This window comes from Phyllostomus discolor, chromosome 3 (assembly GCF_004126475.2).
Source record: "Phyllostomus discolor isolate MPI-MPIP mPhyDis1 chromosome 3, mPhyDis1.pri.v3, whole genome shotgun sequence".
NCBI lineage: Eukaryota > Metazoa > Chordata > Mammalia > Chiroptera > Phyllostomidae > Phyllostomus > Phyllostomus discolor.
In genome coordinates, this window is record NC_040905.2 from 83,098,161 (window position 1) to 83,104,226 (window position 6,066).

The window sequence follows — 6,066 nt, forward strand, 5'->3', positions numbered from 1 at the left end:
ATTCAATGGCAACTCAATTTTTTTTCCTATTTTTCCTCTTTAGTATTTTGGAATTTCTTTTTGTAACTACACTTTAAATTTTTAAGTGAATATTTTCTTAAAATATAATCAATCTCAGTAATTCTACCAGCAAAACATAGGCTTCATAACTGTTTGATCACTTACATGCATTTTGTCAAGTATTTTATTATAGTTCTGCCTTTTAACTTTATCTCCAAATTAGACTTAATATTGTTTTATGTAGTAAATGTTTAAGTAGATTTACATCTTTACCAGTTTTTCTGTTTATCAGTCTTTGTATGTCTTCAACCTTTTTGCTAGCATCATTTTCCTACTTTCTTAAGGATGTATTTTTTAACATTGTCTAGTGAAGATCTATTACGGATAAGCCTTCTTAAAATTTGTGTCTCAGAATAATGTCTTTATTTTAGTCTCATTCTCATATGACCATCTTACAAGGTAACTAATCTTGGTTAGTAATTATTTTCTCCCATTACTATGAAAACATCTCGTTTTCTGACTTTGTTTCTGTTGCAGGTTACTTGTCATTTACAATGTTTTCCTTTTTAGGTAACTTTTGTATCAGTGCTTCTTTTATAATATGAAATATTTATATATTTGAATAGAGGCTATCTTTAAAATTATAATTATTATACCAGACTTAATACTCTATTGCTTTAGGACAGTTGTCAGCAAACAGTGTCTGTAACAGGCGACACAGTAAATATTCTAGGCTCTACAACCCATAAGGTCTGTGTGGCAGCTGCTTCACTGTGGGATTGTTGCACAAAAACAGCTGTAGACAATATGTAAGCAAATTGGCTTGGCTATATTTAGATAAACTTATCTACAAAAACAGGTGGTATCCCTGTAGTCCACATTTGTCGAGTCCTGCTTTGGGCAATACTTACTTACTGCTTATTCTGATTGGTGATTAAATTAATACATTCTTCCCTCTCTCAGAATGTTATCCTCCACTACTGAATATTAGTTGGTGGTGTTATCTTTCTTAGGGTTTATCTTTATATTAATAAATCTAAGAATGGGCAGATGTATATATTTACTGCTTAAAGTGCATTTTGACTCTAGCTATGAACTACAAAGAAGTAGCAAATTTACCTTTTCTTTTTCTTCCCTGCTCAATATGTATTAGTCCATTTCTACCTTATGAAATTTAACCATTTACATTCTGTTTTATCACCCTAATCTTTGGCTGCTAGGTGACTTGCTGAAGGTCATGTAGCTGGTAAGTGGTGGCACTAGGATGTGAACTTAGATAACCTGTTTTATTGTTAAATTGTATTTTATTGATTATGCTATTATGGTTGTCCTGATTTTTCCCCTTTTGCTGCTCCTCCACCCAGCATGCCCCACTCTCTCAGGCAACCCCCTACCATTGTTCATGTCGATGGGTCATGAGTACAAGTTCTTTGGCTACTCCCTTTCCTATACTGTACTTTACATCCCCAATGCTATTCTGTAACCATTTATTTGTATTTCTTAATACCCTCACCTCTTCACCCACTCCTCCACAACCCCCCTCCCATCTGGCAACTGTCAAATTGCTCTCTGTATCCATGATTCTGTCTCTGTTCTTCTTTCCCTAATTTGTATTTTAGATTCAATTGTTGATAGATTTGTATTTATTGCCATTTTATTGTTCATAGTTTTGATCTTCTTTTTCTTAAATAAGTCCTTTAACATTCCATATAATAATGGTGTAGTGATGATGAACTACACCATTTAGACTTTTCTTATCTGGGAAGCTCTTTATCTGCCCTTGGATTCTAAATGATAACTTTTCTGTGTAGCACAATCTTGGCTGTAGGTCCCTGCTTTTCCTAACTTGGAATATTTCTTGCCAATCCCTTCTAGCCTGCAAAGTTTCTTTTGAGAAATAAGCTGATAATCTTATAGGAACTCCCCTGTACATAACTAACTTCTTCTCTCTTGCTACTTTTAAGATTCTCTTTTTATCTTTAACCTTTGCCACTTTAATAATGATGTGTCTTGGAGTGGGCCTCTTTGCATCCACCTCCTTTGAGACTCTCTGTGCTTCCTGGACTTGCACGTCTATTTCCTTCACCAAATTAGGGAAGTTTTCTTTCATTATGTTTTCAAATAGATTTGCAATTGCTTTTTCTTTCTCTTCTCTTTCTGGCACCTCTATGATGTGAATGTTAGACCTCTTCAAGTTGTCCCAGAGGCTGCTTATACTATCCTCATTTTTTTGGATTCTTTTTTCTTTTTGTTGTTCTGATTGCTTGTTTTTTGCTTCCTTATGTTCCATATCATTGATTTGATTCTCAGCTTCATGCACTTTACTGTTGTTTCCCTGTAAATTGTTCTGCATTTCAATTAGCGTATCGTTCCTTTCTGAGTGGGTCTTTTTTATGATGTTGAGGTCCTTGACAAATTCCTTGAGCAAGCTTATAACCACTGTTTTGAACTCTGCATCTGATAGATTGCTTATCTCCATTTCTTTTAGTTCTTTTTCTAAAGAGTTTTGATCTGTTCTTTCATTTGGGCCATGTTTCTTTGTTTCCTCATTTTAGCAGCCTCTGTATGTTTGTTTCTATGTATTAGGTAGAGCTGCTTTGACTCTATGTCTTGGTAATGTGGCCTAATGTAGCAGGTGTCCTGTAGGATCCAGTGGCACAGCCTCCTCTATGGCCCAAGGTGGGTACTCAAGGTGCACCCTTTGTTTGGGCTGAGCATACCCTCTTTTTGTAGTTAAGCTTTGGTTGCTCTTGACAGATCAATGGGAGGGATTTACCCAAGCCAGTCAGCTGCAAGAATTGGCTGTCATCACTAACCATCAATCTCCACCTTCCATGGAGCTTCAGCTATGCAGGTGGTGGTGCTCCAATGTGGTGCATTGGACCTGTGGTGTCCTAGGTGGTGCAGGCCAAAATCAGTCCCAACTTACGTTTTGCTTGGGGCCACCCTTCTTGAGCTATAAAGCAATCTGAGATGGCTGCTACTTGTGCTGGGTTTGGGAATTCCCAGGAGAAGCAAAGCTGTGAATCTAAGCTGGCCACTGCTACCACCAGGCCTGGGGCTCACTGAGGCCAGCTGTTGCTTGCTTGAGAGGATTTAGGAAGTTATGAAGCGTGAGGCAAGACCAGCCTTTCATATAGAAAAGCAGCTTGGGTGGGCCTGAAAGGTGATTGGGGCAGAGTCTCTGGGGATCTCCAAGGTGGGTCCAACAGTGTTAATTAGGTTGATGGAATCTTAGATGTGACACAAGCTTGTGGGCTCTGTGGTGGGGGTGTTTAGAAAAGGGACAATGACCTCTGCTTGCCTTGATGCCAAACACTTCAGTTTCTCCCTGTATGCCACTGGTGCCTTTCAAGCTGCTGTCCTGATGCTGGAGCTCAGAGGGAGTGAGTCTGAGAAGGTAAGTCTGTGTGTGGGTTCTTTAAGAGGAACTTTTTGGGGCTTCAGTAGTTTCTTCTACCAACTCAATCCCCACTGGTGTTTGCATCTAGAAGTTGTGGGGACTTATCTTCTTGGCACTAGAACCCTGTTGTGGAGCTGGGACTCCTGGCTCCTGAGGTAGCCCTCCTGAATTTTTATCTCCACAGGGTTAAGGACCAGCCTGTTCCATGTCTGCACCCCTCGCACCAGTTTAGATGGATGTGGCTTCTTTGATTCCATGTTTTGATACTTTCATTCAGTTCGATTTCTGATGGAGCCAAATCATTTATAAATGTGAATGAGAAAATGTCAAATAAGACTGAATTCTCTATATATTTTTAAAGATTTTATGTATTTATTTTTAGAGAGGGAAGGGAGGGAGAAAGAGAGAGAGAGAGAAACATCAATGTGTGGTTGCTGGGGGTTATAGCCTGCAACCCAGGCATGTACCCTGGCTGGGAATCGAACCTGCGACACTTTGGTTCGCAGCCTGCACTCAATCGAATTCTCTATATTTTTCAAAGTTGTCCAGTGTTACTATGGTTAACTAAATTTTAGGAACTGAATTTGATAAAATATATTATTCCAGTAAGAGCAATAAAATTTCTTTTCATTCCAATAAAAAGACAAGAATAGTATAATCTATTCATTTCTAAACAAAGTACTTAAAAATCTGGGACTAGGAGGATAATTTCTCATCATGAAAGTCAGAATCTGGCACTAAAAGCCACTGTTGAATTTAATGGAGAAATATTGGAAGTTAGAAACATAACAGGAATGTCTATTATCATACTGTTATTACATTTTCATGTAACATTGTTCTAGAAGTTAAAGCCAATGCAGTTAGAAGTAAAAGAAATATGATAGAGATAGCTGAGTGGGAAGAAAAAAAATACTAACATTGGTTCTACTGCTGCCTCATTTTAGGGGAATTTCCCATGGATTTTTATTCAGTTATGATCTGTGCTCACGGTAAGGTTTTTGTTGTTGTTGTTGTTTTTGGTTCTTTTTCTTCATGTAAGATATCCAAGTTCTCTAGCCTCTTTCTTCAGAAGGACTGACAAGCATCCAGGCTATTGAATGGCAAGTTATCCATCGGTAAAAAACCAGAGAGCCTTCCACTCTGCTTCCTCCACCTCTGAAAGTTCTTGTCCTTCCTCTTTCTGACCCTTTTCCTTGCAGTTTGACCTCCCACTTCTCTTTCTCTCTCTCCCTCTCCCTGTCCAGTCCCAGTTCCAATTTTATTTATTCTTATGGAGGCAGAGAAAAGAGCCCTACAAATATGTCTGCAAGAACTTGTCTGGCACCTGTTTTCTTTGAATCTTTGTTCCTGAGTGGACATAGATCGAGAGAGAGTAATGACCAATTGGATATAAGTGAGAAAAAAGAGAGGGTTAAAAAATACCAAAAAACAACAAAATAAATACTAAAACCTAGTCCTGCCACTTTTGACAGTAGGATTCTATACATAGGAGATAGTTAAGGTTCTTTAACAAGCAGTAATTATTAGCTGTTAATTCTTGAGAAACTCATCTGGCTGCCAAGTAATAATTTCTGACCATTATCAGACTTTTAGTCAGTTTGCTTTTAATTAAAAATTTAAGGCAAACACATCAGTTAGTTCACCTAGCTTGGGACATGGAGCTATCTAATACTGCCTGGACTAGGACCTCATGATTAACAATGCTGAATTAGTGTGCTAATTTCCCTTTAAAATGGGAAAACAAGGCGTTAGCCAAGAAACACTAGCTATAATACTAGGAGCTTAATAAGAGTGCATGTGAATCTATAAAAAAAGAAACAAACACCTGAAAAGATAGAAAGCTAAAGTCCCTAGGTGTTTAAAGGGGAAGTACTTTGCCCCTGGGGATGTAAACGGTCTAAGGGAAATAGTTAAGTTGTCTGGTTGGGCCATAGGTGAGACTATACAGAAATGGTATGATATGAAACCATGAAGTAGGAATTGGGATTGATAAAGGAAGCTTTGAATGTCAGTTAGGACTCTTGAAATTTGCAAGAAATTGAGAAACAGAATTTAAAATTGAAAAACCTGAAGAAGAAGAAAGTTATGTACTTGTGTAGGGATTCAAAGTATGTAATATAACCACCTTGCCAAGTGTCCTTAGCTTGTATTTCCAGTAACTATCCTCTTTGAAAATGTTCTAGGTCAAAGTGTTCCCATGACATTTCAAATCAACAGATCATTTGTGTAAGGTTGAAATTACATTTGACAATAATGGGGGGAAAATACACATGCGCATGACAAAAACATCTCCAAAAACAACATTTTGGCTTTTCATATGCAAGAGCACAGCACCTTGAATGTCTTTCATAAGGTTCCAGAACTATCTCAGATTACTAAAAGGAAAAAAAAAAAGGTCAGTTATCAAGTTTCATATTACGTTATTTAATTTAATAAAGTACATTAATGAAAGAAACAAATAGTTCAGTTCAAATTAAAAAGCATTATGAAATACTCTATTTTTCTTGAAAAATTACTCAGTCATTTTGATAATTGATAATGGATCTAGCAGGATCACTAATGCCTGCTAAAATGAGTAGTTGAAAATCTCATGGAGAATTGTATAGTGAGTGAATCAGACTGACAACACTGAAACCACTGTTCCTTTTTAAAAAATTCTTTTA